The sequence below is a fragment of the Pelodiscus sinensis genome, chromosome 5 (genome assembly GCF_052426305.1).
Source record: "Pelodiscus sinensis isolate ZL-2025 chromosome 5, ASM5242630v1, whole genome shotgun sequence".
Taxonomy (NCBI): domain Eukaryota; kingdom Metazoa; phylum Chordata; order Testudines; family Trionychidae; genus Pelodiscus; species Pelodiscus sinensis.
Genome location: NC_143056.1, coordinates 2476375 through 2501847, shown reverse-complemented (window position 1 = coordinate 2501847; position 25473 = coordinate 2476375).

Below are 25473 nucleotides of genomic sequence, written 5' to 3'. Positions count from 1 at the left end.
TGCTCCATTCGCGCCACTACAGCTTAGTTAAAGTGTGGTTACAGTCAGGAAAGTGACTCTATAAAGTGACATCTGGCGCTGCATAATGATTCCCCATTAATATCCCCTGGATAGAAAGAGCTTGAATTAAAGTCTAGCTGCGGCACCAATAACATTTCACTCAGTCTCGAAAATCCCTGCTTTTGAGTCTCACCAGCCTTAAAGTGTGACATCTGGCTCCAGCGGAGAAGGAGGTACACACACAGAGGAGCTCATTTGAGCACAACTAGCTGCTGCAGAAATTGTTATTGTTCTCACAGCAAAAGTGAAAGCCAAGTGTAAGTGGGGCTGTGTACTGGGGAGGGAGAACGCCATCCCTCCACAATACTTAAACAAACAAACAACCCTTTCCATCTTAACGTAATTGCCTGGCCTTCATTTCACTGTTGAAGGTGGTCTATTGGGGCGCAGCTGCGCCACATAGAAGATCGACGCTGCTGCAGGCAATCTTCCGAAGTTCGATTTAGCCAGTGTAGTATAGACCCGCTAAATCAAACACAGAGGGTGCCCCCATCAGCGCCAGTACTCCTGCGTTTGCTCCTGTCGACCTCCCGCTGTGTAGATGGGGACTTAAGATACGCAACACTGGCTATGTAAATTACATCGCTGGAGTCGATGTAATTTACATAGCCAGTGTTGCGTATCTTACATTGGCCTTCCCATGGAGACCGGGCCTTGCTGACTCCAGTGTGCAGTGGCATTTTATCCCCCTTTGATGTCGTGCCTAAATTACATCTACATGATCGCGGGAGGTCAGGAGATGCCTACCAAAAGAAGTAAAGCCAGGGGAGAGACTGAGATGAAATTCTGTCCAGCATCCTGCTCTGCTGCTTGAAATCAATTACAGGCAGTCCCCGGGTTACGTACAAGATAGGGACTGTAGGTTTGTTCTTAAGTTGAATCTGTATGTAAGTCGGAACTGGCGTCCAGATTCAGCCGCTGCTGAAACTGACCGCCAGTTCTGACTTACATACAGATTCAACTTAAGAACCCCAAGTGTCCCCAAGGCAGCTGCTGCTGAAACTGATCAGCAGCTGATTCCAGGAAGCCCGGGGCAGAGCAACTCTGCCTCGGGCTTCCTGTAGTCAGCGCTGGTCAGTTTCAGCAGCGGCTAAATCAGGACGCCTGGGGCAGAGCAGCTGGGGTGCTGCTGGGTTGCTCCAGTAGCGCCGCTCCTCGGCACTACTGGACCAACCCAGCAGCACCCCATCTGCTCTGCCCCAGGGTCCTGATTCAGCCGCTGCTGGTCAGTTTCAGCAGCGGCTGAATCAGGACCAGAGCAGCTAGGGTGCTCCTGGGTTGGACCAGTAGCGCCCAGAGCGGCGCTGCGGGACCAACCGGCAGCACCCCAGCTGCTCTGCCACAGGCGTCCAGAGAAAAGCCTAGTCTGCTGGGGGGGGGGAACGTACTAGCTGCGCCCCCGCCACCCCAGCAGACCAGGAAGACACGGGCGACGGACTGAGACGCACCGCGGTCCCGCCGCCTGGGTCCTCCGCGGCTTTGCTCCCAGTCTCCCTGGTCTGCTGGAGACCAGCAGACCAGGGAGATGGGGAGCAAAGGCTCTGAGGACGCCGGCAGCGGGACAGCCGCGGGGCATCTGGGCTGTCCTGCTGCCGGCTTCCCCCGCAGCTTTGCAAAGCCATGGGGGGGGGGGGGGGGGCTCGGGCAGCGATGCAGCCCAGGCGCGCCTGGACTGGTCCGCTGCCGGCTTCCCCGCGGCTTTGCAAAGCCGCGGGGGCGGGTGGGGGGGCTCGGGCAGCCCAGGCGCCCCTGGGCTGCCCGAGCCCCTCCGCGGCTTTGCTCTGCGTCTTCCTGGTCTGCAGACCAGGGAGACGCAGAGAGAGCCCCAGAGTACACGGGCGGCAGGACCGCGAGGTCCAGCAGTCCGTGTACTCTGGGGCAGCCCCGTTCGTATCTGCGGATCCGACATAAGTCGGATCCGCGTAAGTCGGGGAGTGCCTGTATCAACAAACGCTAATTTGCCAAGTCTTACAGGTTAAATGTGGAGCTCCACCATTATCGCTCACTCCTGCCGAGCGTGTCAAGTATAAAATGGCTGCGCTCCCCCTTTTGTGAGTTCACCTTTCTTCAGGGCTCTTAAGAAGCAAGGGCCTCTTGTACCAAGGTGCCACGTTAAGGATGGGGATCAGCAGGAGGCCTAGAAAACAGGGTGCCTCGACTTTACACTTGCCCCTGCTCGGGAACGAAGCACACCCTGTGGGATGGTAACAGCTGCTTTGTCATAAAAGCGACTTTCTAAGCAAGCTTCCAACCTCATTAATGAACCTAAACAGGTGTCCCGGTTTTCCTGACCCTTGTGTCCTGAATACCCTCTCGACCCTGACCCGGAGCCAAAAGCTTCCTAGCCTCCGCTCTTGAGCATTTTAAATCAAACTTGAGACAGATGATTGTCGTTTTTTAAGCTGCAACTTCAGAAACTTTTCTGTGCTGCTGCCGACCTCTTGCAGCAATGTTTTGCAGGAGATTAATTTCTATGGCTGGCTAGTGCCTTTCAGCCTCTTCAAAACAACACAGTTTAATGACAACTGAGCTATTCCATCTACAGGGGATGATTCTGTGCATGCACAGCACATTTTTCTGCAGCAAAAAGTTCAGAAGGATTTTTCATGCCAGTACGTTGTGTACATGCACATCTGCTGTATTCGCACGATGGGACATAACAGCTCCTTTGGAGGCATTAGCATCTCATGTGTCAGAAAATCCATCAGTTAAGACTTTCATAAACAGACCTCTGGCATGATCAGCTGTGTGGCTATGAAACAGCCATCAGTCTGTTGCGTGCATACAACACGCATACAAAGGAGTGATCAAGTTGGCACTAGAATTGCAAATCATCATGTGAGACTCTAAAAGTAGTTTTTCAGAGCAGTTCTAATGGTCTACAGAGTGAATAATCTGCATTTTAGTAAATCAGACTGTAAGGGATCTTACGAAGTTATTATGGTCCAGCCAGTTGTTAATTCACTTTGTCAAAACGCCCTAGGGTCTACACTGCAGGATCTAATTTGAAATAAGCTATGCAAATTGAGCTACGTCCATTGCGTAGCTTATTTCAAAATAGGGAGCATCTACATAGCACTTATTTCGAACTCGAGCACTCTTCCTCTGACTTCCCTTACTCCTCGTACGATGACAGTTACAGGCGTCCGTAAGAAGTCCTCCAGCTTGACAGTATTTCAACATTATTTCAAAATAACTGCCGGCTGTGTAGACACGGGTTAAGTTATTTCAGAATAGTGCTAGTTATTTCAAAATAGTGTTGCAGTATAGATGTACTGCCTGTCTGTCACTTTCTTCAAAAAAGATTTTATTCCAGAGAAATTGAGGAAGGTTTTTTTGTGAGTTAAGGATTCCTCACCATCAATTTGTTCCCAGCATTTTGGATCAGAGCCTTAAATATAGATTGAACACTGGTCACCAATTTTTTTTCTATTTACTGGCAGTAGCAAACTCAACTCTTTTGTAATGTAATGAACATCTAAAGGGGACGATGGAAACAACAGAATGCCTGGAGAAATTAGTGTGGTGAAAACTGCATTTTAAAGTCGCTTGGGACTAGCGTGGGTGGGAGAAACTGTTGGAACCATATTTCATTGGCGTATGCAGGTCTGTTGAAACTGAAACACTAAGGGTGTGTCTAGACTAAAGGGGTTTTTTTAGAAAAAAAGTGACCCTTTTTCAAAAAAAACTTCCCCTGCATCTAGACTGCTGCCACGTTCTTTCAAAATTAAATTGAAAGAACGGGGCGGTTTTTTCCACCGCGGTAAACCTCATTTTACGAGGAAGAACGGCTTTTTTCAAAAGTGCTCTTTCGAAAAAGGCGTTCTCGAATGCAAACAGGGCTTTTTCGAAAAAGCGCATCTGGACTGCCTGAGTGCTCTTTCGAAAAAGCAGCTCGCTTTTTCGAAAGAAGTGATTTCAGTCTAGATGCTCTCTTTCGAAAGAGGCTTGTAGTCTAGTTGTAGCCTTAAGGAAGCCACATCAATTCCTCCACAATTTCATTTTGAAAGAAAACTAGAGAAATTCTGACGAAGTGTCTTGTTTTGGAATGAATCGTTACACTGTTCCATTCCAAAATCCTTTCATTTATAAATATATAGTTCAATACAAGACTTATTTGAGTCGAATGCAAAATAAAATTTTAAAAGAACCATGTTAAGTTTGAAATGTTACAGATGCTTGAGAGGTGGTTCATCTAATCATAGTTCCTTACACCATTTTGCCATGAAGTGTTATGTCTGTTTATATGGATATTTAGAATTTCGTAGATATTTAAATGAAATCTGAAGTCACATACCAAATAACACTCCTGGCACTATCCATATGAAACCAATGGCCCAGCAGCCATGCTGAGAAGACATTTCAGGAGATTATGACCTGCCAACATGAAAGTAAAACTCCGGTTCTTGTCTAGTTTTGTGCTGGCTGCCATCTTTAGCCTGGCCTGGGTAGCATTCTGCTCTTTCCATGTACAGTTACCAAAATCGGATAGCTTCAGGGAGTAGCCGAGTTAGTCTATACAGGATATATTTAAAAACAACAAATAGTCTAGTAGCACTTTACAGACTAACGAAATATGTAGATGGGATCATGAGCTTTCATGGGCACAACCCAATTCTTCAAATGACCGGACTCTTCCTTTTGAAGTCACCTTTACAAAACTATGTACACTTGCATAGGGGAGTCATTAGACTGTCAGTGAGACTTTCTGTACAGATAAGCTACCAGCATAATCTCTTTTTGTTGGGAAGTTTGGGCCTTTGAATGCCCGAGTTTGATGTCTGCAAGTGAACATAGTTTTGTAAAGATGACTTCAAAAGGCAGAGTCCGGTCATCTGAAGAATTGGGTTGTGCCCACGAAAGCTCATGATCCCATCTACATGTTTTGTTAGTCTATAAAGTGCTACCAGACCATTTGTTGTTTTTAAAGTATATCCTGTATAGACTAACTCGGCTACTCCCTGAAGTTATCCGATTTTATAAAATATTAAAGAGGGGGAGGCCAGTTTATGCACCACATAAATTAATAAAAGATAATTGAGATAATCTTATTAGCAACCATGAACTCAACTGGCTACATGCAGCTGCTAAATGATAAATGAGCTAACTCTGTCCTCCATTCTGACGTGTTACAAGACAGTGTAGGAAAACCAAGTAAATTAGCCGATGTGTGTTTTATAAGACTGTTTATCTCTGTAAAGCTCTTTAGCCTGCCATGTTCCAAGTTATTACTATCCGCAGCCATTTTTTGTAAAAGAAATTCAAATAAAGATCTTAGAGTGACAATAACGAAACTATAAAACATGGATGATTACTTGTCCAAATTGAAAATGTGGTGGGTTACACTTAGATAAACTCATAATGGACACCAATAAATGGCCGATATTGCGAGTCGTCTTATTCCAGGGCATCGCTAGGGCGAGCATCGATCTTTTTGTACGGAGTCCTCTAATATGAATAATGCTGGAGAGTCTGTAGGAAAGTCAGTCGGCTTCATTAGCTGCTGGTGAACAACAAGACCATGTGTAATGCTAAAGTGAATGGGAAAAGTATTGTAAGACACTCAAGTAACAATGAACCTATGGAGAGGGGTTGTTACCACAAAACATAACATTTCCCATCCTAGTCCTGGCTTCAGCTGGGGTGGGAACAGAGGAGGGGATGGAATGAATTTTTGCAGAGATTTTTTTCATACAATAAAGGAAAAGGCTCAAAATGTGAAAGATGCCGGGACTTCAGAAGATTTAAAGTGGAAGAAGCCAATCCACCCGTTCGCTTGCCATGTTGTACCTGTTGCAATGAGTTAAGTAAACATGGTTCTTCTAACATGATATCATTAGTCTCAGGCATGTCAAGAACTGTTTGAAAAATCTTATTCTTTTTTGGCTGCCACTTGCTCTAGCTGTCCACATAACTATGGTTACATTATTTCTAGATAATTCACGAATTGCTCTCGCTATGGAGCACATCCTCTAACTTGAGGACACAGTGAAGATCATAGAATCCTAGAGCTGGCAGAGACCCCAGGAGGGCATCCAGTCCAGCCCCCTGCCCAAAGCACGACCAACCCGAGTCAATCATCCTAGCCAGGGCTTTGTCAAGTCAGGACTTAAAACCTCAGAGATGGAGATTCCACCCCTCCCTAGGGAACCCAGCCCAGTGCTTCACCACCCGCCTAGGGAAATTGTTTTTCCTAATATCCAACCCAGACCTCCCCCACTGTAACTTGAGACCATTGCTCCTCGTTCTGCCACCACTGAAAACAGCCTCTCTCCAGCCTCTTTGGAACCTCCCTTCAGGAAGTTGAAGGCTGCTCTCAAATCCCCCCTCACTCTTCTCTTCTGCAGACTAAATAAGACCAAATCCCTCAGCCTCTCCTCATAGGTCATATGCTCCAGCCCCCAAATCATTTTGGTTACCCTCCACTGGACCCTCTTCAATGCATCCACATCCTTTCTATAGTGGGGGACCTAGAACTGGACACATGACTCCAGATGTGGCCTCACCAAAGCCGAATAAAGGGGAATAATCACTTCTCTAGATCTGCTGGCAATCTCCTCCTAATGCACCCTAATATGCCATTAGCCTTCTTGCCTACAAGGGCGCACTGTTGACTCATATCCAGCTTCTCATCCACTGTAACCCCAAAGGCCTTTTCTGCTACTTAGCCAGTCGGTCCCCAGCCTGTAACAATGCTTGGGATTCTTCCGTCCCAAGCACAGGACTCTACATTTGTCCTTGTTGAACCTCATCAGATGTCTTTTGGCCCAATCCTCTAATCTGTCTAGGTCAGTCTGTACCCTATCCCTGCTGTCCAGCGTATCTACCTCTCCCCCGAGCTTAGTGTCATCCGCAAACTTGCTGAGGGTGCACTCCATCCCCTCATCCAGGTCATTAATAAAGATGGTGAACAAAACCAGCCCTAGAACTGATCCTTGGGGCACTCTGCTCGAAACCGACTGCCAACCTGACATTGAGCCGTTAATCACTACCTATTGGGCCCGACAGTCTAGCCAGCTTTCTATCCACCTTCCAGTCCATTTATTCAAGCCAGACTTCCTTAACTTGCTGGCAAGAATATTGTGGGAGACGGTATCAAGAGCTTTGCTAAAGTCAAGGTATATCACATCTGCTGACTTTCCCATGTCCACAGAGCCAGTTACTGTATCTTCTATGATGAGGTGACCATAGGCAGTACTGTGACCCAGGGGAGTTTTAAGTTCGTTCTCTGGTCAGACATGGGATCTGGTCTGCAGTCCCAAGAGCTAGTCATGCCCAAGGCAAGATGCGGAGCACTGATAAGAGACAGGAGCATACGGACCACCCAAGACAAACAGAATAACAAGAAGCAGCTGTTTGTAAAGATGATCAGTTCTATCCATCTCCTTCAGGTACTTACAAGGCCCTGCACCATGGGGCGGGGGGGAGGGAGGTGTGCACCCCACACCAGTCCTGACTTGGTTAATGTGCCTCCACGGCCAGGTTGGTCACTGAGGGTGGGAGTGAGGCTGAGCTGGGAATAGAGCCAGCTGGGGAAGGGCTGGGACTCAGCCACCCAGGGAGCTGAGACGAGGAGGAGGCTGGCAGGGAAGACATCTGCACTCACACCTGGAAGGATGGAGGGAGTCTGGAGCAGAGAGGGAGCCCAGAGGGACAGGGAGGCCTGGAACCCTGCCCCAGCATAAGGAGTCCAACGGGAGGCCAGGAGGTGGAGTAGCCATGGGGGCGGGCGGGGAGGGGAGGAGAGGCTCCCATGGGAAACACAGAAGCAGGAAAGAGACTCTTGGGAGCCTTGAGGAAGAAGCCCGTAGACCTCTGCCCAGGGAGTGCGGAGCAGCATTGCTGGTTACGGGGGCCAGAACACGGCCTGGCAGATGGGCTCGGCTTCCCCTGCCAGCCACGAGCACCGTGGCAGAGGCCTAGCAGGGACTAATCCTATCCGGGAACTGGCTGCAGGTCCCCAGAGTCCCAGGCTCAAGCCTTCACCGGGGACGATGCTTCTCAAGGTAAATAACATTGACTGGGAGGAGGAGGTTAGTCTGTAACTGCCAGAAAGGAGTCTCGGGGGGGTTGCTGGGTTAGTCCGTAACTTTGAAAACAACGAGTAGTCCTACAGCCCCTTAGAGACTAACCAAAGTATGTAGACAGACAGATAGATGGAGTGCATTGGGAGGGATGGGGCGTATGTGGATAGATAGTAAGAGGGTGTGCGCGGGGATGAATGGGGTTTATGGGGATGGATGGATCGATAGTATCATGAGCTTTCCTGGGCAAAACCCACTTCCTCAGATAAGCTGGAGTGAGAATGACAAAAGCCCAGAATTCTGGTAAAGGTTAGGTTGGGGGGATGTATGCAGCCCTTGCCATGGCTTTAAAATTACAAGAGCTACCAATTCTCCTACATCAGAGCAACACACGCATTATCTGGGGCAAGGAAAAACGTCTCTGTTGTATCAGACGGTAAAAGGATTTGGATTGCACTTTGATTCCCTTGGAGACATGCTGCGTGATTCCCCGTGGAAGGCGGTGTACCCACTGGGGCTGACCTTCGGTCTGTTCTCGGGAATAGCACATTCTTTTGTTTCTCTATCAGGAAAGCAAAAGAAATGTCTGAGGCTGCCCAGAAAAATCCCCTTCCTTCCCCCTCCCTTCTCTTCCCCGCCCCCATCCACGAGAGGAGAAAGTTTTGTAAACATCTTGCTAATGCCGGTCTTGCGTGCACAGCGATGCCTCACGCCGCAAGCAGCTGCTTCTGGAGAACTCAGCCTTGAAATGGCATCTGTCCGACTGGCTTTCAGTGGAAGGACCCTGCCGAAAAGCTCCAGGCTGTATAGGGGAGGGGAAGGGACATTTGTACAGAGATTGTTTAAACGGCTGGAAATAAAGCATGTGCCAGGCAATGCCTCTTAATTGGCTGGACCAACGTTAGCAACACACTCTTCCAAGACGCATGGTAGGGGATGATGCCCTGTGGGTTAAAAGCATCCGGCCTCCTTTGAGAATATTTATAAAGACGACTCGAGGGCAAAGCCAGGTAGAAGATTTAGATGTGGCGATTAAATCCCTGAAATAAACTACAGGCCCCTGTAAACACTCTTATTCCTATTTAAATGCCGCACTCACGGGAATGCAATCTTGGGTGTATTATTAATTTAAAACGTTATTGGAACCGACTGCTGCTTTGCGCTAATAGCGAGTGCGTCACAGCCTGGCTGGCAGCTCTGGGGCCTTGCGTTGTGTTTTTTTTAATTAATCTCCTTTTACAACTTCCATCGTCCTTTGCCAGGAGAGGTGAGCTGCGGTAGAACTCGCTGGGGCTGGAATGGGGTGTTGCCAGACTGCGTCACAGTTGGGGTCCGTGAGGTGCTCACGTGGATGAGGAGTGCCGGGTGACACACCACTTTCGGGTTCAGTCAGGTCCTGGCCCGGAACAAGCAGCCGTAGCAGCCGAAATCCTTGTTGAGGAAAGAGAGAACTCAGGCCTCTAGGAGCTGTGAGCTGGCCCTGCTGTCGCAGCTCCCAGCCATGAGGCGGAGGCCTTGGCTGTCCCGGGGAGGAGTGGCTGCCGCACCGTGGAAGCTGGCGGCACTGCAGAGGTACCGGTTGGCAGGTGTTGGTCTGGGGCGGGCGCTGTTGTCATGGTAGCTTCAGTGGCGCACCGAGCGTGTGGAGTTGGGGGAATGTTTTCCAACCAGCACTGGTGAATCACGCCAACGTTTTGAGGTTGGGAAGTGGCGGTGTGCGTTGTGCGCCCATTGCAGCCTTGGGATTCACTGGCAGCGAACAGATGGCAAACATTTCGGTTCATCTATAAAGTGCTACCAGACCATTGGTTGTTTTTTTCCTGTACAGACTCACTCGGCTCCCCCCTGACGGCTCGTCTCATGTTCTAGCTCACTTGCTGTGGGGGTCTCCAGCTGATGGGTTGTGCTTTGCTCAGTGTGCCCAAGGGAGCTGTAAACAAAGACTGTGAGGCACTCACGCTACAGACGCAGAGCAATAGGCGTGGCTAAGAGAGATGGCTGTGCCTCCCCCTAAATGCGAATAGCTGCTAACCACATGGAGCGGGGGAGGGCGTATCTTCTGGGGCTTTCTTTTGTGAGAGGGCCTGCCCTCTTGGAAAGGAATGCAAATGGTGCAGAGTGACGCTCACCAGCAGCGGGAAAACCTCCCTGGGTAACCCCAACTCTGCCCCTCGCGCCAACACAGCCTGGCCTGCGCTGTCCAAAGGGAGAGTGATTGGGGGCGCTCGTGCAGGGTGGGCAAGAACCATTCTGGCTCCCTGCTGGACGCCTGGAGGCCCTGCTACACCCTGCCCCAGGATGGGGGGTCCTCCAGGCCTTCTGGAAGCACCAATCAGCACTCAGCAGGCTCAGAGAAAAGGAGCTGCTGGGCCTGAGCTGGAACCAGAAGGGAAGGGTGCCCTGCTCAACCCAGCCCTGCTCATACTGCCCAGCCCTGCCCTGCCCTGCCCTGCTCAACCCAGCCCTGCTCATACCGCCCTGCTCAACCCAGCCCTGCTCATACTGCCCTGCTCAACTCAGCCCTGCCCAGCCCTTCCATGCCCGGCCCTGCTCATACAGCCCAGCCCTGCCTGCCCTGCCCTGCTCATACTGCCCAGCTCAACTCAGCCCAGCCCAGCCCTGCCCTGTCCTGCGCTGCTCAACCCAGCCCTGCTCATACTGCCCTGCCCTGCTCAACCCAGCCCTGCTCATACTGCCCTGCTCTGCTCAACTCAGCCCAGCCCAGCCCTGCCCTGTCCTGCGCTGCTCAACCCAGCCCTGCTCATACTGCCCTGCCCTGCTCAACCCAGCCCTGCTCATACTGCCCTGCTCTGCTCAACTCAGCCCTGCCCTGCCCAGCCCAGCCCTGCTCATACTGCCCTGCCCAAAGGAGCTTGAAGCGGTTACATTTAGTGGCTGGGGAGGAGCCCCAAGCACCGTCATTCGGCGGGACACGTGGAGGTGAAGGGCCAGGTGAGAAGAGGCCCCCGAGGCAGCCGTGACTATTAGAGCAGAGCACTGGGCCTCGTGTGCTCCGTGTGCTGTGGGTGAAGGGGCCCGGGCTGTGAGGCTGGGACCAGGCTCATGTCCAAGCCCTGCTGAAGGGCCGATTGGAAGGGTCCAGAGATGGAGCCACCAGCCGGGGTGGGGGCCAGCCGCCTGGGGGACTCTGCTCACCTGGGTCGATTTCCTGGGTCTGGGTGAGCTGGCCAGGGGGCCGCGCTACTGACGACCCACCCGGCAAGATCCGCAATCTGCAGGGAGTGCCAGGAGCAGAGGAGAAGACGTCAGCGCCACGCCCAGCTGCTAGGGGGTGCTCGGCAGGTGCCTGCCCCACGTCACAGTGCCCCACACAAGACACCTCAATGGGGCCGTTGATCAGAGCTTGCCCACAACCTTCTGTAACCCAGCACCCAAACCCTCAGGCACCAGCTCTCACTAGCCAGTTTCCTGTTTCCACAGGGCCTCTGCTCCAGTCCTGTGCAGCTCCAGAGCTGGGGGGATGCGAGGCAGGGGCGGCCCTAGACGAGCTGCCAGCAACTGGTGCCCTAGGTGACCCATGCAATCGGCACCCCCACCTCCGAAGTCCTCAATGAGATTGCGCCATCATTTGGTGCCCCATTTAACCTAAGCGATCGCCTCGTTCGCCTGTATGGACAGGCCGCCCCTGATGCTAGGATGTGCCTGTTCCTCGGAGCTTGGGGATAAAACAAAATATTGACTAGCTGTCTGCCTGGCTGGCCACTCTCCAGTGTCCGGAGAATTGTGGACAGAACATGGGGCCCTGGACTTGAAGACTTTGCACTGTTGTGCATTTGCACAAGAGGCGGGTTTAAGGTTTACTAAACAAGCGTAATGTTGGCGTGTCGACACACTGAGGACTTTACGTTTCACTTTTAACATTTAACAACACTTGTCGGGCACCCTGGTTTCACTGGAATGGGCTTGTAAGGGAAAGAATCAAATATCCGGCATTGCTGGTAACCCTGCCATTGAAAACGAGGGACGGGAAATCTGGCCCCAAGCTCGTTGCTTGTACCTTCTATTTTCTTGCGAGAACAGATTTGAATTTTTGCTCCTTCCAGTCCTTCTCTGTGCCGCAGTGGAACAGATGAAGGACAACTCAAGTGATTTCGCCCTCAGGGAGCTTTCCAGGGGATAAAAGTCCACTTGTCTTCATAAAAGACTTGAAGGCAGAACAATTGCAGGTTACTCACATTATAATAAGGGCATGCAATAATGGAGCACAAATAATAACATGGGCACAGAGAGGAAATTGTACGATGCAGACTGCAATCAGCTTTATTTAAAACTTCAAATCAGGGGGTTTTGCTTGAAATGTATTTTGGTAATTGTCAGTATTGCTGCCTGTGAAAATCTACAAAGTTTTCCAGGCACCACATGCAGGGTAAAGACATACAAGGACTCAGTGTTTCTAAGAAGTAAACTTTCTCTCGTTACGGAGAGAAATATTTACCGAGGTGCTGGAAGGGCAGCGATGTTCCAGCCATGCTGCCTTCCCGGTACCCCCTACGAGCTCCTCTGTCTTGTAACCTCTGCTCCTTGCTCCATTGTCCATGCAGGGGGTCACAAGGCTGAGAACACGCTCTGAATTCTTAGTAGGGTCCGTGTTATGGTTGAATGTGGAACACCCCAAAATTAAATCATGTGACAGGGTCAGGCCAGAGGGACACCCAAGAGTAATGGAAGGGAGGCATATTGGCCTCACTGAATACATCTGTTCCCACGGTAACCGGGAGGGGCTAGTCCAGAACCAGTGGGCTTCAGAGCCTAGGCTAGTTGGATCACCTGGGGCCAATTAAAGAACTGGTTGAGGCTGCTCACGTCTCTGTGCCTGGCACACAAGGAGCTGGCAGAGGGAGCCCTGCAGAGAGCTCAGGAGAAGCAAGGAACTGCAGGTCCTAGGGGGAAGAGCCCGAGAGGGGGCAGAGGCTGGGGAAGGGATGGGGAAGTAACCCAGGGGCCGTGGAGATGTCTTGCGGTTTGTGCTGGGGACTCGCATAGGCAGCTGCTATGAACTCGCTGAGGCAAGCTACCGGCCTGCAAGCACAGGACCCACTGAGTTCTGGGTCAGAGCTGTGCCAGCATACTACTTGACTGTGGGGGAGGGATAGCTCAGTGGTGTGAGCATTAACCTGCTAAACCCAGTGTTGTGAGTTCAATCCTTGAGAGGGGGCCATTTGGGGATCTGAGGCAAATCTGTCAGGGGTGGTGCTTGGTCCTGCTATGAAGGCAGGGGACTGGATTTGATGACCTCTCAAGGTCCCTTCCAGCTCTATGAGAGGTATATCTCCTTTATTAAAAATCAGTGTGTTCTGTGCAGTTCTCAAGATTAATGCCACAGTGAAACTAGCTGTAATGGCCATGAACCTTGCAGGGGGAAGGAGGACAGGGTACAGAAAGTGGCAGGTGGGCTGTAGCAGTTAACTCTTGCCCTGCTCTTTCTTAGAGGCCGTGTTTGGAGACTGGTCCTGTTTGTCGATGGGGGCGTTGCCATTCGACCGAGTGGGAAAAAGACTGGCCCCACCCTGAATGTTTCCTGTGGCAGAACAGCTCCCCCTGCTGGTCAGATGCTACCCAGTAATGGTGCGAGACAGAGCCTCGCTCCTTGGCGACTGTGGGTGAGTCGGCAGGCGGTGCCCACGGAGCCCCGCTCCGCGCCACGTTGGCGTCTCTCTTCGCTGGGGCAGGCAGACACTGGGCATGCAGTTTGAATACGACCTGTGTCGAAATCAAAGGGAGGCGCGGAAGGGAGAGGCAAGGCCCAGCCAGCGCTCTCAGGTGCACATAGCGATTTAATAGGCCTTTGCTCTGGCCCCCTGCTCGACCCAGGCCAGCGCATTGCACCCCTCTCCAGTGCGGCCCCGGGGAAGCAGTTTGGTTTCTAGAGGAGGCGGCGTCCTGCTGCTCTGGGGCCTGAGGGACCCGGCTCCCTGGATGCAGAAACTGCCCAGCCCAGTGTGGGCCTGCCGGGCGGCTGTGTTTAGTTCTGCATCAGCAAACGCCCTGGTGCTCTTCCTTCTGCGCACAGACCTGGCACTGCTGGAAGCAGGCCCCGGCGTGGGTCAGCGGAATGGGAACTAAGCAGGGTGTCACGGGATAAGGGGGTGTCGTGGGGTAAGTGGGGTGCCTTCTAAGTGGTGTAAGTGGGGTGCCGTGGAGTAAGTGGGGTGCTGTGGAGTAAGTGAGGTGTCGTGTAAGTAGTGTAAGTGGGGTGCCAAGGAGTAAGTGGGGTGTTGTGGAGTAAGTGAGGTGTCGTGTAAGTGGTGTAAGTGGGGTGCCAAGGAGTAAGTGAGGTGCCATGGAGTAAGTGGGGTGTCATGTAAGTGGTGTAAGTGGGGTGCCATGGAGTAAGTGAGGTGTCGTGTAAGTGGTGTAAGTGGGGTGCCATGGAGTAAGTGAGGTGTCGTGTAAGTAGTGTAAGTGGGGTGCTGTGGAGTAAGTGAGGTGTCGTGTAAGTAGTGTAAGTGGGGTGCTGTGGAGTAAGTGAGGTGTCGTGTAAGTAGTGTAAGTGGGGTGCCAAGGAGTAAGTGGGGTGTTGTGTAAGTGGTGTAAGTGGGGTGCCAAGGAGTAAGTGGGGTGTCATGTAAGTGGTGTAAGTGAGGTGCCATGGAGTAAGTGGGGTGTCATGTAAGTGGTGTAAGTGGGGTGCCATGGAGTAAGTGGGGTGTCATGTAAGTGGTGTAAGTGAGGTGCCATGGAGTAAGTGGGGTGTCATGTAAGTGGTGTAAGTGGGGTGCCATGGAGTAAGTGGGGTGTCATGTAAGTGGTGTAAGTGGGGTGCCATGGAGTAAGTGGGGTGTCATGTAAGTGGTGTAAGTGGGGTGCCATGGGGTAAATGGGGTGTCGTGGAGTAAGCGGGGTGCTGTGGGGCAGGCGGGCTAGCGGTGGCACTCCACAGGGGCAGGAGGAGAGGCGATAAGCAGCACAGCACCGAGGAGACACTGTCCGTGCTGAGTACGTGGGGCCCAGCCAGACGCCCCATTTCTGGCAAATGGGAGCCGGAGAAGAGACTGTGAAACACGCCCAGAGATGCTGCATTCTGGGGGGGGACCCAGAGCTTCCCCCTCGGCCCACCATGCTTTGTAGCAGTAACAGGAAACAGCCCCTGTGCTGGGGTGGGGGTGGGACACGGGAAGGGCCGATACTGGGCCTGGTACCTCTTCCTGGGGTGCAGGGAGGGCTCTTCCTCCCCTCCCCCAGCATGAGGCCAGATGGAATCTGTCTGTCTGTGTGTAACTCACACAGCAAGCGTGGTTCACTGGCCCAGGGAGCGGCACTGACAGTGAGCTGTGAATGAGGGACCTCTACAGCCAAAGCCAGGCTCCGGCTGGCTTTCTAGCACAAGCTGTAAAGGTTCCTCCATTAAACTCCAGAGGTCCCAGGTTCAAATCTGCCCCGTGGCAGTTACATATGCAGCATTCTTCCAGGCTGGCATGGGGGCCTAGGTAAATCCATGCTTGGAGTGGTGGAGGAAGCACTGCTCCAGGGCATCTTTTCCTCCCAGACCATTTGATGGGTTATTGGATCCTGTTCACCAATGGGCTGCAATCCAAGGCCCTTTCCCCCTTTTCAAATGACTTTTTGCAAAGGAAATCGGTACCCACCGACACCGCATGGCGTGGAGGCCGGCGGATGCTGCTGGAATCAGAGCCCTTTATTTCCTCGTGTTTGCACGGAAGGCTCTGGAGGCTGAAAGCAGGGAGCGGGCCCCAGCCAGCCCCACGGCCGATATTGAAGGGTGGCAAATGTTCAGATCCCACCTCTTGCAAAGCATCAGTCACGTGTGGAATTAGAAACATTGCTCCCCATTTATAGAGTTTGTGAATTTAAAATATTTATATGGCACAGAGCAGCAGTTCATTCCTTTCAGAGAATTCCATCGGAATGAATAATTTAAATAACTTACCGTTGTGTTTACATCCATTTTATTGCTTGAAAAGGAGTGGGAACATCTATAAGTAGCAAATACCCCGGCAGAATATATTGGTCATGGCTTTTTCCCCACTCTGGCACGATGAATGCAGAAGTGGGGGCCCACAAAAATACCCCACAACCTGATCTTTCCAGGTTTGGTATAAAGCTTCCCCCCAAAATTTTCAAAACCTAGATTTTGAGGATAAAAAGTCACTGCCACCACCCAAGTAATAATAAAGAAACCAGGGAGAGACTACTTGGGAAATATCAGCCCCCAAAAGTAAAAAACCAGGACACAAAAATTAACCAAAACCAGGTTAATAAAAAGAAAAGAAAGAACTTTTATTATCACCACAATATTCCTGTTGCAAGCATAATGACCAGATGGAAAAGTCACAAATTAATAAACTCATGGGGTGACATCCCCATGGGCCAAGACTTTAGTTACAAAGGAGAGGAAACCCCATTTTTAAATGCACAGACATCAGACTCCCATTCCCAAACCATAAAACAATAAAACCTGCTGGATTCATCTAAACTTTACCCTACTTACAGATAGCGAAGAGTCTTTTCTTGGAGGCAGACATGATGTCTGTCACCCTCAGTAGCTGGAGAAAATTGTTCAGGGACAAAGGAGGGAAAAACCAAAAATTCCTTTGTCCCAGTTTGAAATTCCTATTGGCCGACTCTACCTGGCTTAGGTACAGTTAACCTCTTAGTCCCCAGGCTGTTGGCTAACCCTCATGATCATGACAATATTAGAGATGTAGAGTACAAAATGTAGGAGAAATGAAAGGGTCTGCTCCAGGTTTTTAAGTGGACGAATAAGGAAAGGCAGCCTGTATTATCTGAGTTTTCTATCGATGGAAATCTTTAAAAGTGAGGAAAATCAATTTTCTGCATTAAAGGAACACTTGCAATTGATTTTTGACTTCTATTGTTGGCTAGTTCAATGTTTCAAATGTTCAGAACTTCCCCCCTCCCCTCTTATGGTGCGGAGCTGTCTTGTAACATTTTAATTTTTGTGTTTCTTTTAATTTTGCATGCAGAGAATGCATAAAAGCCGTGGATTTTTTTAGGTACTTCCCTCAGTTTTCTAAGCCTTCTAGGGCTTACAGAATCAGCTATCCCCCCACCAAGAGATGTAGATTGCGTTGGCAGCCAGAGATGTGCGGCGGGGTGGTGCACACGCAGGCTGCAACAGAATCAGAAGTCCCAAGGCCCAAGAGGAGGGAAAGGCTCTTGCGTGGATGCACCCGGTGAGCGGTGCAGTAGTTGGCACTGGGGCAGTTGCTGATGGGCCATTCCACCAATATGCAGCCAGTACAAACTGGCCCAAATTTCCTGGTGCTCTCGGCTGCCATGTGCTGCATCTTGGCACCAGCTCCTGCAGCCCCCTCCCCTGGCTGGCCTCCTGTGGGCTGTGCCCAGCTTCCGCCCCCCGAGGGGAAACCGCTGCTTGCTGCCACCCGCGCCTCCCACCTCATCCCCCGGCATCGGGTCAGGTTCCCTGACAAGCGCCTGTCCCCCAAAGCATCCGACCCCTGCAGCCCTGGGTCTGTCCGCCACAGCATCTGCCCCCAAGGCCCTGCAGCCCTCGAGTACAGGCCCTCCCACCCCACAGAGCCCTGCCGGGTCTAATTCTGGTGCCAGCAATCCGAGACCACAGGCTGATGAATGGGCTGTAAAGACGAGCCCTGGGAATGATCACAGCGAGTTTTCCAGGAGAGCGAGGGGCTCAAGCGGCCCCCGTCTCTGTAGCTTAACAAGGCAATGGGGAGTCGATCATGGTGCCTATGGGGGAGCAGATATTTGACAGCAGCTCCCCAGTCCAACAGGCAAAGGCATAACAGGGCGCAGTGGCTGGAAGCGGAAGCCGGACCGTTCCAGATGGCAAATCTGCAGATCGGCGACTATTCGAGCCCTGGACCAAATTGGGGTAGAGTCCTCCGGCCGGTGTGCCCTCGCTAGTCCCACTGGCCCCTTCGGGCTCAGCGGCTGGAGCAGAAGTTCTGCAGATGGCTCGAGGAAGGTGCCTCTCACAAATTCCACCAGCGTTCCCCACTCTGCAAGGGGAACCGGAGACCGGCGACAGAGCAGGTCTTGGGGGACACTTGAGGGCCAGCCCCCTTTGGGACAGCGGTCTAGGCTGAACGGCGCAGTCGTGGCCTGTGTGGGAATGGGGTGCAGCCAGGACCGTGACTCGAGCTGCGGTGGTTTGGGAGCCAAGAGCTGTGTCCCTGTGACAGCCAACAGAGGAGGTTGCGAGTAAGGATTTGATCAGCCCAGACCTGTGCACCAAACAAAAGCCAGTCCGTGTTCATGACTAGAGATGAGCTCAGCGGATGGAGATGTGCAAGCAGGAGGCATTCTCTGCTGGCGCTAAGAAATGTGGCCGGTTTCTCCTCTCGCCCGACATCTGGGCTGCTGGCATTGCACAGGGCAATTAGAGAAAGGAAGTTAAGGGTGGCAGCCGGCTCGCCAAGGTTATGACACATCAGTTCTGAACGCGCCGGCTTGCCGAGTTTATTGGTCCCTCAGAGAGGGCCCACGGTGAGATGAATAAAAGGGAGGAGAGATTTCCCCGCTGCTGAGCAGTGAGCTGCTCCCGTAGGAGTCCTGATGAATCTTTAAACAGCGCAGGTGGCTTTTGGTGTCGGAGGAATCTAATTTATCATCTTCTGCACCAGGAGCACAGACTATAAGGTCACGTCCATAAATACAATCAAACAGCGGCAAAAACAAAAGGGGCTCAGAGCAATAAATCTCTGGCTAGCTACTAACTGGGCACTAGGCTGGCTAAGCTGGAACCGCCTGCCTGCAAGGGAGCCAATATCCTGCTAGATTTGTTTTATGCTTCACTCTCAGAGGGGAGTGGGTGAGATCTCTCTCTCTCTCGGCAGGCCCCCAGGGCAGCAGGGACAGTGCAAGGTGGCCTTGTCGGTGACTGTTTCTATTCCTTTTGTTGGTTTGGGTCCCCGGGGATGGTGCTTGCAGGTCGTTGTGTTGGGTGGGCTATTCTCACAGTGTTTCTCCTTGCCTAAGGCCATCTCGGCACCGGGGATGTAAAACCCCATTCATTGGGTAACCGGTTAAATGTTTTGTTTAACCGATTAAAGGGGGCGTGAGCAAGGGGGCTGCATACAGGGGATAATCCGGTCATCCAGAAAAGCCTCTGTCTGCGACAGGCCCGCGATGGAGCTAGAGCATCCCCCTCCCCCCAGTTAACGATTAACTGGAACTGGTAAACATCACAGACCTACTTTGCACCTTTTCCACAATGCACTTTTGTAGACTTTCCTTTCCCTCTCCTTCTTCCCCCAACCTCAACAATCCTAGAATCACAGAACCCCAGGGCGGGCAGAGACCTCAGGAGTCATCGAATCCAGCCCCCTGCCCAAAGCAGGACCAACCCCAACTCAATCATCCCAGCCAGGGCTTGGTCAAGCCAGGACTTAAACATCTCTAGGGATGGAGATTCCACCCCCTCCCCAGGGAACCCATCCCAGCGCTTCCGCACCCGCCTAGGGAAATCGTTTTTCCTACTATACAACCTAGACCTCCCCCATTGCAACTTGAGACCATTGCTCCTCATTCTGAATCCACTGAGAACAGCCTCTCTCCAGCCTCTTTGGAAACTCCCTTCAGGAAGTTGAAGGCTGCTCTCAAATCCCCCCTCACTCTTCTCTCCTGCAGATTTAACAAGCCCAAATCCCTCAGCTGCTCCTCATAGGTCATGTGCTCCAGCCCCCTCATCATTTTTGTTGCCCTTTGCTGGCCCTCTCCAAAGCGTCCACATCCTTTCTGTAGCACGGATCTAGAATTGGACATAATACTCCAGCTCCCCACTCTACGGTTGCCAACTCTGGCTGATGCTATCCAGGGAGATTTTTTTTCCCAACGGGACGTGATGTCATCTCATGAACCTCTCCAGGATGGATTTCAGTAGTCACCGGGAGATTGATGCTGATTCCAGGAGACTCCAAGCCAATCCTGACTCCAAGCAATTTGACTGTGACTTCTGAGGCGTCATAGAAGGAACTTGTGTGGTTTGGCTGGCTACAGCCCTGGGAGGTTTGAAACAAGGGCTCTTAATCTTGCTCTTCCGTTGTCTTGCTTTGTAACTGTGGGCAAGTCGACAGCTCAAGTTTGTTTGTTTGTTTGTTTTTAAATACCCTCTGACTTTGCAGGTCTCCATTTTTTGAAGCCCTCCTTTGAGAATATTGGGGCTCTTCACATTCGGAGCTGGTGGTGTTATGCTTAAACAAAGCACACGAGATTTTTTATAGGGAAAAGGCAGTACGCCGCATTTGAGAATACAACAGTAGCATATGCTTTTCAGTCACTCACACACAAACAGCATACACACGGTCCCGCCAGACGATGTCATAGTTACCAGTCCAGAGTCTGGATCAATCTAGTGGCCAGTTAGATCAATCACAGAGGGAGAGCAGGGCCTTTGTCAGTCGCAATCTGATGCTCTTCTGGAGTTGGTGGCAAGACGAATCCAAAGTTCCATGGCAAAGCACCCTGCTTTTATAACCCTTTTCTCGGTTGATGTCTATGGATTTCGCTGTATCAGCCTGTGTCTGGTGTGTTATCTTTTTGATGTCAGTCATTCCCAAAACATTTCCAAAAAACTCATCCTGTAATCAATCTTTTCTTAGGGTTGCCAGCTCCACTTTAGGGCTGTCAATCTGCCAATCTGTCAATTCGTGATCATGGGCACGCACTGATGGTTCCTCTGACACCGATCGGTCTTTCTTCTTCTTCACCCATGCCTCGCCCTTCCTTTCTTGGCCATCTGGCTCTGAGGATAACCTTCGCACATTTATCTCGACACATACATACCACTTTCACACATCAACAATCTTTTACAAGGACTTTCAAAGAAAAGCATAATACACCAGTATCTCATATTGGGCTAAGCAAAAGGCATTGTAAATCAAACAATTAAGACTTCAGCATTCAACATTCCTGTAGTCTCATTAACAAACACAATACCAAAACTCTGTCTCTTTACTTACTAAACTCACTAAACTTGAAAACAAAGAAATGTATGTTTAACTAAAGAACTTAATTAATAAAATGTTAAATATGTTAATATGTTACATTCCATTGCTATATTCTTAAACCCAAAATACAAATATAAAAAGAATAAAACTTTCAACTCCAACAGTGGGTGCTTACAACTCCGAATGGATTCAGACAGACCCGAGGGTGCTCAGCAGCTTGGAAAAGTCCAGCTCTAGGCATGCACAACTAGCGGCCACATCTGAAAATGTTGGCCTTGGGCGCTGTGTCTAGACTGGTAAGTTTTTCCGCAAAAGCAGCTGCTTTTGCGGAAAAACTTGCCAGCTGTCTACACTGGCTGCTTGAATTTCCGCAAGAACACTGACGATCTCATGTAAGAAATCAGTGCTTCTTGCAGAAATACTGTGCTGTTCCTGTTCGGGCAAAAGTCCCTTTTGTGCAAAGCCTTTGTGTGAAAGGGCCAGTGTAGACAGCTCAGATTTGTTTTGCGCAAAAAAGCCCCGATCGCGAAAATGGCCATCGGGGCTTTTTTGTGCAAAAGCGCGTCTAGACTGGCACGGACGCTTTTCCGCAAAAAGTGCTTTTGTGGAAAAGCATCCGTGCCAATTTAGATGCTCTTCCAAAAATGCTTTTAACGGAAAACGTTTCTGTTAAAAGCATTTGCAGAAAATCATGCCAGTCTAGACGTAGCCCAGGTACTCTTTCATGAATCCCATTGCATGTACAAGAATCTCTCCCGCGGTCTGGGGCCCTCTTCCATAAGTTAGAATAATACTAAAGGACGGGGCGAAGGCCCACAAGGCCTCAGTAGTAGGACGGCCCCTTCCTCAAGAGCCCGTAGAAGGGAAATGGGCTTTGCATCATGCTGAGGCAGGGAAGAAATAAAGCTTGTGCACCTTCGTTGAGCAATTCTGAGAGCTCTCCATGACATTAAGAGCATCGAGGGCATTATTAGCATTATTAGCAATGCCTCTTCACCAATTGACCTTTCCTGTTTCGCTTACCACTAGTCAGAAACCATCTCATTCTGCCGCCGAGTGTATCTTGGCAACACGCCAGTGTCCGCTGCTAGACTGTCCCAGAAGTGCACGTTAACTCTGTTTCAGAGGCCATTATAGTGCATTTAAAAAATCAAGAAGATCAGGCCCATGCCAGATGGACTATCACTGATTGATACTGATAGACTGCCGAGAACCGAGGACCGAGAGCGCTCCGGCCGGTCAGAGAGCGGGGTGCACTCTTCCGCTAGGTCGCAGTGCTGAGTGGTCACCTGTTTGCAAACAGGCTCTCCCGGTGTAGCCTGTACACGGACGGGATGGTGGCTACGCTCAGTGGAACGTTAAACCTTCTCCCTCCTTGTTTTCTCTCCCCCACCTGGTGTGAGCGACCGCTGAGGAAATCGCAGCTGACAGCTGACATAAATGATTTCATCATTCGGATGGGCTGAGCTCAGCCTGGCCAACTTCAGATGAATGAGCCAGACCCCACAGGAAACGTGGCACCAAAAAATGCAGGGCAAGGGCAGGCGGGGACTCGATGGTCCCTGCTGACTCTTGTACCCAGGAACCTATGAACTGTACCGACAGACAGCTCCATCTCCCTCTTCTGCAGAAGGTGCCTCCCCTGGCAGTGCTGGCCTGCTCCCCCTCCAGCCGTTCCCAGCTAATAATCACCGAGGGATATTAGGGAGGTGAGTTCCAGCCCCTGGCCAGATCCTTGATGAGTGAGCTGCACGGCCCATCAGCAAGCAGGCTCTGGAAGGGCTGAGCGGGCCGAGAGGTGGCCACAAAGGTGGGTGTCTTCTCAATGGGCCTTCTCTTTGGCTGGACAAAGTCTTGTGGCATATGCACTGGCCCAGCGGGAGGGGAAGACGCCTCCTTCACCAAGGGAAGGGGCTGCCTGTCAATGGAGCGAATCCAACCTTCCGAGTGGCAGCAGCGAGGCTGTCCTGGCCGTGGGTGCTGCAGGTGGAAGTGGTGTACGGTGCTGACGGTTTATCCTCACTTCCCTAATGAAATATTGAATCCGATGAATCAGTGCCAATCGGTTCACCATTGGGCTCATCAGCCTTGGGTCTGACGGCAGGGCTCTTCGTAATGTGGCAGGAAAACCCTCTTCTAGTTATCTGCCACTTCTGTTCTCTCCCGCTTCTTAGACACGAGGGCTACGTCTAGACTGGCATGATTTTCCGGAAATGCTTTAAACGGAAAAGTTTTCTGTTAAAAGCATTTTCAGAAAAGTGCGTCTAAATCGGCACGGATGCTTTTCCACAAAAGCACTTTTTGCGGAAAAGCGTCCGTGGCCAATCTAGACGCGCTTTTCCGCAAAAAAGCCCCAATTGCCATTTTCGCGATCTGGGCTTTTTTGCACAAAACAAATCTGAGCTGTCTACACTGGTCCTTTTGCGCAAAAGTTTTGCGCAAAAGAGACTTTTGCCCAAACGGGAGCAGCATAGTATTTCCGCAAGAAGCACTGATTTCTTACAGTAGGACGTCAGTGCTTTTGCAGAAATTCAAGCAGCCAGTGTAGACAGCTGTCACGTTTTTCCAGAAAAGTGGCTGATTTTTCTGGAAAAACTGGCCAGTCTAGACACAGCCGTCCTGGAAAAGTCTCCGCGCCACGATCACTTCCAAGGAATGTGCCTGCACAAACACACAATCGGTCCGAAAACCTGGGCATGCGATTCGCTAGTAATCCAAGGCAATCCATGTCTGCATTAGCCACCCGGGATGGGCGCTCATCACAGCACCTACTTGAGCATTTAGCCTCACAACTAACACACGCCGGGGCTCGAAAGGGAAGGGAAAGTCCAAAGAGGAGCCGGGAAGAGTTTGTGCTTTCCCAGCCCTGGTGCGCAGGCAATACCCACAGCGTTGCAGTTGTTACTAATGGGAGAACCTGCTTCGTTCCACCCAGCACAACTGCACCACATCTATTGCTCCAGCGCAGCACCCCACCTTCCAACCCCATTGGTATCGGAGGGGCAGGGGAGGGGTCTGTAGGGATAAAGTGAAACAAAATCGATCTTTGAGCAACTCTGCAATTTCCTTTTAACTCAAACATCACATTAAGAACATAAGAACGGCCGGACTGGGTCAGACCAAAGTCCATCTAGCCCAGTATCCTGTCTACCGACAGTGGCCAATGCCAGGTGCCCCAGAGGGAGTGAATCGAACAGGTACCGATCAAGCGATCTCTCTCCTGCCATCCATCTCCACCCTCTGACAAACAGAGGCCAGGGACACCGTTCCTTACCCATCCTGGCTAATAGCCATTAACGGACTTAACCTCCATGAATGTATCTAGTTCTCTTTTAAACCCTGTTATAGTCCTAGCCTTCACAACCTCCTCAAGCAAGGAGTTCCACAGGTTGACTGTGCGCTGTGTGAAGAAGAACTTCCCTTTATTTGTTTTAAACCTGCTGCCCATTCGTTTCATTTAGTGGCCCCTAGATCTTGCATTATGGGAACAAGTAAAGAACTTTTCCTTCTTCACTTTCTCCACACCACTCATGATTTTATAGACCTCTATCATATCCCCCCTTAGTCTCCTCTTTTCCAAGCTGAAAAGTCCCAGTCTCTTAAATATGCAGCGACATTGACCAGAACTGGGATGCTCATCTGTTTAAAGCTCCCTGCTGTGGATCATGTCACAGTGACTGCAGCTGGCTATGCAGCTTTTCCACACCACACACGGAAATACTGTCTGAGCCCCAGGAGCTGGAGGGGCAATGCGCCCGACAGTCTGTTTGGATGCTGAGCCGTGTAGCACACTACGGAAGTGTCTCTGCTTGCTCGCTATTTGTCAGTGACTTTTGCTTTCTGCCAAGCATGAGGGATCTGGTGTCATCCAGCGTCGGTTTTCGATCCTTCTGGAAGTGACTGTACACAAGATTCAAACGTTCACTTTGTGTCCGCGAGTCCCCTCTCGTGCATTGCTGATAGTGAGAAGCACGGACGTCCCCGAAGTCAACAGATCCATGGGCACTTTGTTCATCGGCCTTTTGATTTGCAAAACACGTGCGGGGCTGGTCATCCCCAGGCATGTTGAACAGCTGACAAATATTCACTGGCAAGAAGACAGGTCTTGGACAACCGGAAGGTTTTTAATTGCACTGGCTGCAGCTTCCTGGGTTATGTAAACCTGGGATTTCTGTGACGTGGAACCTGATCAATACCCGATCTCAAAGAGACGCAGGGAGACACCCCGCGCCCAGTATCCTCCGTAACGTCAGCCTGCATTCAAACACACGGCACCTTGCTTTCATAGGAACCCTTCCCTGGCACGTCTAGTCTTATTATCTAGAGCCAGCATGTGATTGGTCCTTGTCCAGGAAAGGGCGGGCAGTCAGAGGCAATTGCGTTAGCAGTCACTGCTTGCCTCTTGCTTTCACCAGCTAGCAGATTGCCAGAAAGGGGTCAGAGGCATGAGACCCCCT